The following is a 13353-nucleotide window of genomic DNA, read 5'->3' as shown; positions in this document are numbered from 1 at the left end:
CCACCTTCCCGCCCTTCTCATCCCCCTTCCTATTGAGGTTGAACTTGCAATTAAAGGTCATTGGGAGTGTCACTAATCATCTCAGTGACCTTGAAAACTATGGATACGAAACTAATATCTTTCATTTTTGGTTATTTTTACATGTCATCCTCTTCCCACCCCTTCTAAGCTCCCCTCCTGAATTGGACTTAAAGGTAATTGGATGTGTCAGTATTCATCTCAATGACCTTAAAAACTATGAATTAGACACTATTATCTGTCATTTTCGGTTATTTCTATGTGTCATATTCTTCCCACCTCTTCTCACCCCCCCCCTTTCCTTTCGGCTGAACTTGGACTTAAAGAGTATTGGGAGAGTCACTATTCATCTTAGTGACCTCAAAAACTATGGATTAGACATTAATATCTGCCTTTTTTGGTTATTTTTACATGTCACCCCCTTGCTGCCCCTTATCACCGCCCTTCCTATCGGAGCTGAACTTGGACTTAAATGGCATCAGGAATGTCACTATTCATATCAGAAGCCTCAAAAACTGTGGATTAAACAGTAATATCTGCCATTTTTGGTTTTTTATATATCTCCCTCTTCCCACCTTTTCTCACACTCCCCCCCCCCCCACTTCCTATTGGAGCTGAACTTGGGCTTAAAGGGTATCAGGAGTGTCACTATTCATCTCAGCAACCTCGAAAACTATGGAATAGGCACTAATATCTATCATTTTTGGTTATTTTTACATGTCATCCCCTCCCAACACCCTGCCTTAGGTGATGGTGATGTCTTACCCACACAGTGTTCTTTTTGAGATAGTAAGTCATATGTATTCCAAGTTTATTTGAAATTCATCAATGCATTTCAGAGTGTATGTGGAACATACACACATGCCTACATACATTCATTTTTATATATAGGATATATACTGTATATATATAAATATATATATATATATATATATATATATATATATATATATATATATATATATATATATATATTATATATAAATATGTGTGTGTGTGTAACTTCTATCACCAGAAGGACAACGAAGTTTCAAACATAAAGAGATTATTTTGCCACTAGGAAAGTGAAATGACAGAGTGCGAGGTCTTTCACCTTTTATTATAAGGCATCTTCAAGCAAACTACATTCAGTGGAACAAAAGATTTCAAAGAAGACACGGTTTTCTGGAAAGCATCCAAGATTAAATGAGTATATAGCCATTTTAATAATATATGCAAAGGTACTTACATTTGGATTAAATCTTCAGGTGAAGAACGCCTGTCTTGGATTTAGTAGGGCACTCAGATAAAACGAAGCCAGGAAAACAGATTCCGAAAAATAAACTGCCAAGCTTCATGCGCATATGTCTAGAAAAGTGAGTGAATTGGAAATTAAATTAAAATCAAGTCCAATGGGAATCGCATCCTTTAGAGAACCTCGATCCAGAGGAGAGCTGCATAAAAGGTTTTACATTTTTCAGAAAGTCTCCCTGAGATGTGAATAATGGTCTACCTTTAGAGTGGTTCTTTAATAAAAGATAGTAGTTCTTCATGCTTCACTGCATGCACACACACACATACACACACACACACACACACACACACACATATATATATATATATATATATATATATATATATATATATATATATATATATATATATATATATATATATATATATATATATATATATATATATATATATATATATATATATATATATATATATATATATATATAATATATATATATATATATATATATATATATATATATATATATATATATATATATAATGAATATATGTGTGTATGTTCCACTTACACTCTGAAATGCATTGGGCAATTTCAACCAAACTTGGTATATATATGACTTACTATCTCGACTTCCTATTGGGGCTGAACTTGGACTTAAAGGGCATTGGGAGTGTCACTATTCATCTCAGTGACCTCGAAAACTATGGATTAGACACTAATACCCATCAGTTTTTACTTTTTATTTTTCACCCCTTCTCAACCCCCCTTCCTACTGGGGCTGAACTTAGATTTAAAGGGCATCAGGAGTGTCACTATTCATCTCAGTGACCTCGAAAATTATGGATTAGACATTAATATCTGTCATTCTTGGTTATTTATACATGTCACCACCTTCCAACATCCCCGCCTTTGGTGCCAGTGATGCCTTACCCCCACAGTATTCCTTTCCAGATAGTAAGTCATAACTACACCAAGTTTGGTTGAAATTGCTTGATGCATTTTAGGGTTATGCTGGAACATACTCACTTACATACATACTGTACATCCATTATATATTATATATATATATATATATATATATATATATATATATATATATATATATATATATATATATATATATACTAGCTGACCAACCCATCACTGTCCAGGAAAACCCTGAATGACAGTCCACAGGTAGGGGAGGGAAGGGGAGGGCGAGGGGAGGTTAGAAAGAAGGGAAGTGGAGGGAGAAGGAGAAGGGGAAGGATGGAGGGGAGGGGAAAGGCAGGGGAAGGGAAGGGGAGGGGTGGGATAAGGAAGGGAAGGGGAGGGAAAAAGAAGGAAATAGGAAGGGGAAGGGGGAGGGGAAGTTACGTTCTTCTATCAGAAAAGAATAAAAAGCATCTCCACTGAACAGACAATAAATCAAAAATATTGTATTTCTACAATTCACACTTAGGTTTGTCTGTGTTTCTGTGTGTGTGCTGTAGGGGAGAAAGTCTGTCTCTCGTGCAACAATGCAACAACAGACGGACCCAGCATTGCCACATTTCCACATCACTGACTTCCACACTTGCCTAAATTCTAAATTAATTCGACCATCAGTAAACTCTAACATATAGAAAACAGTATATGCTTTCCTTCACAGTCTAAAGGTCATTCCATAAACATCCTTATCAACTTAATCACAATCACCCCTTTCATTTATCAAAACAATTTTAAATAGATTTAAGTTACCTTAATTACATGAAAGCCTAAAGTGGTTACTCTGTTGTCGTCTGCATTCAAAGTGTCAATCAAGACATCGTTCAATCGACTTCTGCTGCTTCATGATTCGGCATAAACAGCCATTCTTTGATGGCTCTTTATTCATTCATTATTATAAATATGCAAATGACTGAGAATATAGGTCCATGAATGATATAATATAAGAAAGTAATATATCTGACGACAATAAGCCCCTAAAAAGAGTGTGGAAATTTTTTCACACTTAGTATGACGGACCTACCTGCCGGCATTCGGTATGTAGTGAAGTGTTGCTGCCAAAACATCCCATAAACGTCATTTAAACCGAATTTTTAACGATATACGCCATTGTGATGCTACAAATTAGTTGCTATAACGAATTCCGAAGGTAAAAACGAAGAAGAAACGATTGAATTAATGAGAAAATTCGCATTTGAACTAATAAAGAAAAAGGATATACTATGACCATACATCTTACCCGTCATGTTGAGCTAGCAGCTACTACGCATGTGCGAATGAGGAAGACAACTTAAAAAAAGTCTCTGGACCTGCTGGTTTGGGTTCATTGCTTTATAGCTATATAATATGTTTTGTAACGAAGCCAAAAATATTTAATTTAGGAATACAACCAAGCAGTGAGATATATGTTTAATACTTATTTTAACAATTATCATAAATTATGATAAAAAATCACATAATGATAATAAATTGATGTTATAGGGGATTTACTGTTGTAGGTTAATCATACTTCTGGCAGCGCCTGAAGAAATTATGAAGCATCAGTTGAAGAATGAGAATAAACCCAAAAAACTGAAGAAAAAAATTATATAAAAAGAAAATCTAATTTGTTTTATCCGTGTTTGTATGTCTGTCATGGGTTAGGGGTTTGATTTTGAGTTAAAATATTTCTGGGGTGACATAGAGGCCATGTGCAAAATTTTGTCTGGGTCTGTCATGCAGTTCGGATTCCTATAGAAGCCAAAGAAATATATAAACATTCGCTTATATATATATATATATATATATATATATATATATATATATATATATATATATATATATATATATATATATGTGTGTGTGTGTGTGTATATATAATGTATAAATATACATAAAGACGCACACAATATAGATATATATATATATATATATATATATATATATATATATATATATATATATATATATATATATATATATATATATATATATATATATATATAAATAGTGTAACACATTCCTAAAAATAAATTGCCTAGCTTCATGAATACATGTCTAGTAAAGTGAGTAAATTGAAAATTAAATTAACATCAAGTCCAATGGGAATCACAACTTCTAGAGAACCTTCGTCCAGAGGAATAATCTTGTTATTCCTCCAAGGCCTAGTGCTCCCCATATTCAGCTGTGCCCCCTAGATGCCCACCCATTGACAGACTCCTAGCTACGCCACTGCGGTACATATAGCCCAATGATTTTGAACTGGATGTTTATATGTTTACATATATATATATATATATATATATATATATATATATATATATATATATATATATATATATATATTATCTATATATATGTTTTACTGATGTATCTGTTTTAAGAACAGAATTAAACATCTCACTTTTCTTGAGATGTCTCTGGTAGCCATGGCTCTTTCCTTGGGTCATCAGATCCCTTCTCCTTCGTCATCGGACTCTCACTAAACCTATCTTGACACAAAGGCCTACTGAAATGAGACACTGATATACAAAACTAGACTTTATTGCAAAATTTAACTAAAGTGATTTAGCAAAAGCTACGGTCATGAAATGCAGTTATTCACACATAACTAGAGGAGATATTGTTTCACAAGCAAATAGAATAATGATTCTATGCCAAGCAATACTAGTGATTAACACCCTGGTCATCAAACAAAGTAATAAGATCATAGAGACCACAATAAATGTCATATCGTATTGTAAGAGTAAAATACACCACTTCCAAATATTCGTCCCTCCCAGGACGATGTTCGAATTCCTGTAGAAAGAAAATTTCATTATATTAAAACCCTGGTATGAATGTACATATTGAAGACAGAAAAAATGCACAAATGAACAATTTCATAATGCAGACATCGTTCGATTTTACTGCTTCTCAACCAGGGGCTTTTCCTCTAAAGTCTGGAAAAGATATCAATGTCACTGTGTGATTTTACTCACGTTCTATGGCCGTAAATAACGTATCTTCATACTGGAGGTTTCTTTAAACACTACACCAGGCTAAAACACATGTCTGCCACTAGAGATCGAAGCAGTCTCCCCGTGAGAGACACTGTTCGTCTCATAAGTAACTCATGAGAGATCGCACACACACACGCACATACCCCACCGGAAATCTGGGCACTTCCTGTGCATTAGTTCAACGTTCTGTCATGCTGCTTCCATGTGCTAGGACCATGATCAAATAGTTCTCTGCATCTGACTGAACAAATTCCAATGTCAGCGAAAATCCACCTGCAGCAAAGTGCCACTCACAGGTCATCACATAGTTCTTCTCTGTTCAAAGACTTAATATATATATATATATATATATATATATATATATATATATATATATATATATATATATATATAATGAAGGAGCCCAAAAAACCACCAAAAGGGTAGAAAGTTATAGTTATATTTTGGAGAGACTGTCTGTCTCCCTCAACCAGCAGGTAATGAATGAAATAAGAGTTACAGAGCAGTGGTATTTGTCCCAGTGAAGGAATATTCCAGAAGTCTGCAGCTCTGTTAACAGCTTCTCCTTAATCTTCTTAATTGCTGGTTAGAGGAAGATTTTATGTATCAGATCTGTATCCCAGGATCCTTTTGGAATTCAAATCCGATAGATAAAATCTTCCTCCAACCAGCGGTTAAGAAGATTAAGGAGAAGCTGTCAACAGGAGTGACGTAGCGACTGACTTATGGAATATTCCCTCATCGGTATAAATACCGCTGCTCTGTAACTCTTATTCTATTCATTACCTGCATGCTGAGGGAGACAGACAGTGTCTCCAAAATATAGCTATAACTTTCTACCGTTTTGGTGTTTTTGTGGGTTCCTTTCATTAGATGGATTTCTGTTTTAACAGAAAATATTTTACAGTCATATATATATATATATATATATATATATATATATATATATATATATATATATATATATATATATATATATATATATGTATATATGCATGCATGTGTGTGTGTATATATATGTGTATGTGTGTATATATACTATATATATGTAGAATCTACTGGTCACTTTTTACCAGATACATATGTAATTGTAAAATTGTAATAGCTACAATGCCCTCTTAACTTTCTGGAATTCTTCGCGCTTTTTTTGGATACGCTTGTCACTACAAAGCCTTAAGATCTAAGTGCAAGAAATATGAAGAAATTCTGATGTGCATTAGCGGGAAACGAACCCGGGTCCGCTAATCAGAACGAGGTACCATTGTCGACCTGACCACGAGACAATGGTGCCTCGCTCTGATTAGCGGACCCGGATTCGTTTCCTGCTATCGCACATCAGAAATTCTTCATATTTCTTGCACCTGGATCTTAAGGCTTTGTAGTCACAAGCGTATCCAAAAAAGTGTGAAGAATTCGAGAAAGTTAAGAGGGCATTGTGGTTATTACAATTACATATATACCATATATATATATATATATATATATATATATATATATATATATATATATATATATATATATGTGTGTGTGTGTGTGTGTGTGTGTGTGTGTGTGTGTAGGTGTGATTTGGCCCTTAGGTATTTTAACACTTGTAATCAAATACAGAATTCAATAATCGTTGAATATACAAAAGTAGTTTATCATTTTTTGGAGGCCTGCAACTTTAAAAAATGGGGGATTAAAACACTAAGTGAAAGACAGAATATAAATTTTATTCACTGCACTACACATAAAGAGTTTAACTTTGGCCGATCGTAACTAGGAGAACAACGGCTCCTCGCTTCCAACTAACTCTAAAATAAACTCTATTGAACTAAACACTCCATTCTCCTTTCTGCCTGAAAAGACTGGGGACAATATCAGGTTTCCTGCTTCTCTCTCTCTCTCTCTCTCTCTCTCTCTCTCTCTCTCCATGGTCATTATGTATAGTTGCTTTTAGATCTCGAAGTTTCTGGTGTATGCCAGGTAAACTCGGGCAATCTGGAATGATCTTGAATATACAGTTCTTGTAAAACCTCTAAGAAAATGGCAACTAACGAGCTTATAAGCACAGATAAAATTTCAAAAATTTTACTGTCCTAAAAAAAATTATTGTTTCTCCAAATTTCTTCAGACTTAACATCTATATGAATTAACTTATATCAATATAAAGTTTCTCGAAACTAAGAGACAATTTAGGAATTTATATATTCTTCGAAATTGAACAGAAAACTGTGCTGGAGGGAACAGCGCAAAAGAAAAAGTATAGTAATCTTATCAATTATGCTTGACAGTGGGGATCTAGTATATAATTAAGTTAAAGATTCAGAATTCTAGTAACGCTTGATTAACTTCAGTAACTTTGTCTTAAAATCATAATTTAATTATTGTTGATTCTTGAGCACTTAACAGAGGCTCGTGTTCAGTTTGAGAGCTTATTGTGTTTGAATGTGAATGGCCATTTATTTGTTCAAGTTGAGTGTGATGAGTTAGCCTAGTTTTGAGTAGCCCAGAACGCTATGAAGAACTCATTTGGTTATCAGCTTCCCGAGCCATGACGCCTAGGTTGTCCCTATGCTGACCACAACACTTTTTTTTTTCGGGGAAAATGTGGCCAGCAACTATGCCTTTTCCATCTTAGTTTTTCTTTTCCATCATTTCTGTCTTCCGGTTTTAGTCTTATTATTCGTATTCTCCATTAGTACATTACTATTAGAAAACTTTTTATTTGCCTGTCTATAGATTCTAACACCTACACGTGTTCACGTACACCCTCCATTCTCTGCGACGTTGAGTGCCAGAACTCGTTTCCCAAAAGTGAAGTCTCGCCAACCATCAACACTGAACCCATTATGGCTGGATACAAACACAGTTTAATACACTGCCTCAGAAACGTTATGCCATTGTGAAGGCGATGAACGCCTTAAAAGCTATTATCAGTTCAATAGAAGGACGCCAAACCTACCAGTACTATGTTCAACCATGAGTGTGAACAGTACTGTGATGCCAGCTGAGCCAGGGGAGGAGGGAGGGACCACAAGGCATACCGTAGAGGCCCTCCCCAAGGGGTCTCATTCTTTCAGTATGACAGGTCGGTGGATAACCAACCATTGTTAATTCAAGTCATTTTTGGAGTTCTTCATCTTCGTTGCAGAGTTGCAACTGTATCATCAATCAAGAAAATAATATTGTTGGAAGTGTAAGAAATTGTCGCAATTTCACCCATTATCAGTTACGCCACTGATTAACTTCTTATTGATATGAATAAGGATAAATCTCATCACTGATATCAGAAGTTAAATCAATGGAACGCCCCAGCCCCATGTTTCAAGCACATGCACACACACACACACACAGGCACATATGGTTGCCGTTCCTGAAGTTGTCGTAGATGTGAAAGGGGCTTCCTTAGTGGATGCTTCCAGCATTGCTTTGATGATTTTTTCTCGGACTGGTGATGGTTCCTTCTCTGACCGGTATAGTCGATTTAGGATTATGTTCACACAGCATCGTGGCGACTTTTACCGCAAAAAAAGATGGGGTCGCCATGGGGTCTCCCTTAGGGATAGGCTACTAGTTGCCAACACATACATACAGGACACAGAAGAAAGCACACTCCGTACGCACACCAAACCCAGGATTTACGCACGTTACATAGCTGACATTCTCTTTCCCATAAAATGGCCAGAAGATGCTGACACCTAACAAAATGCCTCCATAAAACTCACGCCTAAATTATACCATAGTAAAAAAATCAAGAACAAGACACTCCTATTTCTGGACGTGCTGGTTACCCGTAGAGAAGAGCCCGTGCCAGCACAAGGCTCGCTGAATCTAGATAGTATTTCCCTTGTACTCTTGAGAACAGTTCTTCGCTGGATGAGCGGGTTCCGTTCTCAGCTACCACTCTGTTGGTCGCGAGTTCGAATCTCCGACCGGCCAGTGAAGAACAAGAGGAATTTGTTTCTGGTGATAGAAATTCATTTCTCGCTATAAGGTGGTTCGGATTCCACAATAAGCTGTAAGTCCCGTTGCTAGTTAACCAATTGGTTTTTAGCCATAGCCACGTAAAAATAAATCTAATCCTTCGGGCCAGACCTAGGAGAGCTGTTAATCACCTCAGTGGTCTGGTTAAACTAAGATATACTTACTTTACTCTTGAGAACGCTGCGCGACACAGAGGAACAGACGTCGAGGAAATGGAAGAATCAAGAAACCGGTGTTTGTTTTTCCGGAAAATAAGAAGAGAGGGAGTAGCACTATAAAGAAAATAGAAAAACTAAATAGAAAGCACATTCGACTGTTCATTTGCTTTTTTAATGTATTTTTTAAATTGTAAAGAGACTTTATGGACACCCTGTATATATATATTTTATAAATATATAATAAATAATTAATTAGCCATAAAACTGAATAAAAATTGTACACGAGAAAAAACTTTGCCTAAGAAACATATATATATATATATATATATATATATATATATATATATATATATATATATATATATATATGTGTGTGTGTGTGTGTGTGTGTGTGTGTGTGTGTGTCATATGTGATGAGTTTGTGCATTAATGTGTCGACATAAATACACGTATATGAATAAGAGCTATTATCTTTCACCTAAAAGTTAATTGTAACAAGTTTTATCTTTCTACAGGAATCAGAGAAAACGGTGGACTCAGCAACTGGATGGAGGACTTCGTGAAAGGAATACTTCCTACTCCTTCATATTTCGCCAAAAAGGGAATATATTCAAAGAATTTGAGTCGAGGTACTTGATGGTAATTAAGAAAACTGGGTAAGCAAGCAGACTTTATTATGAACGAGGGCAAAAAGTTCTTTGATCAAAATGATGAACAAGGTAATAAAACGCCTCAACATAATTTCTCATTGAAATATTCACCGCTGTTAATCTACAGTAGGTGCTTAGGACGGACAAATTAAAAATGTCCGTTACTTTTTCACATTACATAGTCCACCTTGAGAGATCCTCAGTAGTCTGTTACAAAGATTACTATGCCTCAAGCATACATCTAGTCCTAAGAAAGTACAAATTTCCGGGTGTTTTTTAATGGAGAAACATTGCAAGCGTCTCCTGGGAAGGTTTTTGCCTTTCGTCGAAAAATTTTAGTACAAATATAACATTCGACTACCATCTCATGCAAGTGATCTTGAGCAACAAACACTGCATACCAGATGTGGGAAAGTTTAAACTTGACTATGCAGTCTGCATGAAGGAAGAAAGGAAGGAAGCAGGTGATTATAGCACAGCGAGGTCGGTGGTGGGGACTGATAAATTCACATTTCATGAAGGTCGAGGCGATGGAAACGGGTGGGCAACCATGGCACCATACTGGGCGAAGATTGAAATTTCATATTTAATGAAGTTGACTTATTACCGTGACACGGCTGCTCTGGCTTATTTAATTTTTTTTCTTTTTGTGATGGGACGTTGACGGGGTATAGCTATCCAAAAAAATACTGCTTTTAAAAAGAAGATGTGGTTAAGTATCTTCAAACTAAGAAAAAATTGCATAAAAAAAATCTGGTTAAATGCAACGGCAATATGACGGAGAGACACAGATGACTATATTCTGGAAGTGAATGACTTGAAAGGGTAACCAAACCTGTTGAGAGATCGCCTCCCAACGATACCTGTGAGATTACAGTACGAACATGAAAGCCTGCACCTTGACTAAGTAGCCTGCTTGGTCCTCGTTCTTCTCCCAAAGGTCCCTCATTCGGATCCCGATCTCTTCCTAAATCTCATCACTTGTCGCCAGTCACGAGATCACCTTTGGTGGAATATACGCGAAAATCAACTCTTCCATTTTTACGTCATCCCGTTAAGGAAAAGACAAATAAAACGAAGGCAAAAACATAACCTCCTTGTCGGATATAAATGAGAAGACTCGCAGTAGGTATAAAAAAGTCTCACGCGTTTTCACAATGAGGCTTGTCCAACTGTACTCATTAATGCACCTACGCGTGGCAGGGCATCCAAAAGCAATAGCCCGCCTTGAAACAGCGAAAAAAACAGCGGACTGCCGAAAGTCCACAGGATTTTGATATAGAGATGAAGTTTATTTCTATCACTATTAGTGTTTCCCGCTTCATTTTAACCATAATAACATAGTGCATAAAGGTTGTTCGACATGACATACTTGGCTCATAAGGGCAACAACAAAATCAGTAAAGGCGGAAGATGAGTGACTGCCTTGAACCCCCGTAAACATTGCCAATGTGCGGGAGTGCGCCGACCCTGCTATACAAGAGGACATTTAATTTTAGTAAGGTCGAAAGATGAAGAAGGGAGTGTGGATAGGTGGGAGGGGAAGTGAATCATGCAGACAGCGTCAGATGTTCATTGCTGGCCATTCGAATAGTTACCGACAGCTATGGTGGGTTTTCTATCTGTCGGTACAAATTACGGCAAGCTAAGCAGACATCTGGTAACTCTACATGTGATTAGCCAACGGAAAACTATCGGCCATCATGACTTGGAAATAAAGTCACTAAACGTGTAAACACGAGGCAAAAATATGTTTACCAATCGATATAGTAATGTTAAACAAGTAACATCATTAAGGAGTTGCCAGTGCGTCCTAAACTTGCCGTGATATGTGCCGAGATTTTAATTTCTATTCTATTCTACAAAGGCCCCTTACTTTTAATGTTTATATATAGATTTATTATAGATACTAACAGAAAATATAGATATACTATAAAATATATACTGGTTCATTACATATAGTCTATAGAAATATCTGTGATATATATAATATATAAATACGATATAAATGTATTAACTATGTATGCTTAAGTAGTTCACTCTAGCTGTTAAAGCATTGCTTGAAAAGGTAAACTAAATTATCGTTACGGTTATACAGGATTCGATTACTCTCTTTTATCCTTTGTTTTTTTTTTTTTTTTTTTTTCTAACATAAATGTCACAAACTTCAAACAGGCTTTTGAGTATCTATTCAAAAGTTTTTTTATGGAGTAGAGAATATGGAAAGACGTTTGACGCCAGCATAGTTTTTTCTTGCATTTACGAGTTCCACAAATTGAGTTTCTTCTTAATGCGTTAATGAAGCTTCATTCGTTTCGCTTTTCATTTGGCCGCTCCTGAGAAAATGGATGGCCTTCAGAAAAACAACGCATATGCAATGCATAATATGTTATCACCATCTAAGAGCTGTGGACTGCTCTTTACATGTGAATACAAGTCTTTGTTATGTTTCAGATGATATAATAAACCTGCAGGAACAGCTGAACCGAGTTTCACTCACAACCTATCGCATTCTTTGCCAATGGAAGCAGAGGGGCCATTATTGTGTCATTTAAATTCTTCTGCCAATTATTTATTATTCTTTATATCGAAAAGTACATCATCATTTGAGATATCTGCATATCCATTAAAAATAAAAAAATATTTAAAAAATTTTTCAAGCACGCTTTTATTAAAATGCACTAAAAAGTAAAAAATAATTTTTTGAGACACCAGGATTTTCTTACAGTTACTCATGTCTACAAAAATAAAAGCGTGGCCGCCAAACATGGAAAGAAGCGCTACAAGAAAAGAAATTTTTTTTTTTCATTTCTTGTAGCATTTCCTTCCATGTTTGGTGCCCACGCTTTTTTTGTAGACATGATTAATTGTAAGAAAATCCTGGTGTCTCAAAAAACTATTTTTTACTTTTTAGTGCATTTTAATAAGAGCTTGTTTTACTTTTTTTCCATACCTCTTGGTTTTGACAGAAATTTTAACCGAATTATGATTGTAGCTAACGAAATTGAACCTGTTATCCTGTCGAGCCAAAGAAGGGTTAAAAACCCCGTAGAGTCATTAACTTAGTCTACCGAGTCAAAGAAGTAGTGAAAAATCCGAAGGGTTTCATACAAATCCTGAGATACTGAGAGAGGTCACCGTAGGGTCACTAGAGGTCACTGCTGACCTACTGATCATGTAAGGTTGTATTGTCAACGGGACTGAGTAACCATGCCAAATTTTAAGCCCATCGGACGAAGGGACGAGGTAGAAAATTGGGTTACAAGATTTGACCCAAAGAGATGGACAAATAAAAGCATGTAAAACGGCTGGATTTTCAACGTGTAAAGTATGTTATGGCCGACGGGATGGGCACAGGCTTGTAAGAAGCAAGAGAC

General features: G+C 35.9%; 1 protein-coding gene across 1 annotated transcript in view; it reads left to right on the top strand.

The window, feature by feature from the left end:
- LOC136847466 (uncharacterized) overlaps window positions 1–12457 on the top strand; it is a 118261-nt gene extending 105804 nt beyond the window's left edge. The window contains exon 4 of the mRNA XM_067119202.1: window positions 9842–12457. The gene's annotated coding sequence lies outside the window, so the exon portion shown is untranslated. The remainder of the gene's footprint in view (window positions 1–9841) is intronic.
- Window positions 12458–13353: the final 896 nt, after the last annotated feature.

The sequence above is a fragment of the Macrobrachium rosenbergii genome, chromosome 16 (assembly GCF_040412425.1).
Source record: "Macrobrachium rosenbergii isolate ZJJX-2024 chromosome 16, ASM4041242v1, whole genome shotgun sequence".
NCBI classification, from domain to species: Eukaryota; Metazoa; Arthropoda; class Malacostraca; order Decapoda; family Palaemonidae; genus Macrobrachium; species Macrobrachium rosenbergii.
Note: the sequence above shows the minus strand (reverse complement) of the source record. Positions and strands in the feature narration are given on the sequence as shown.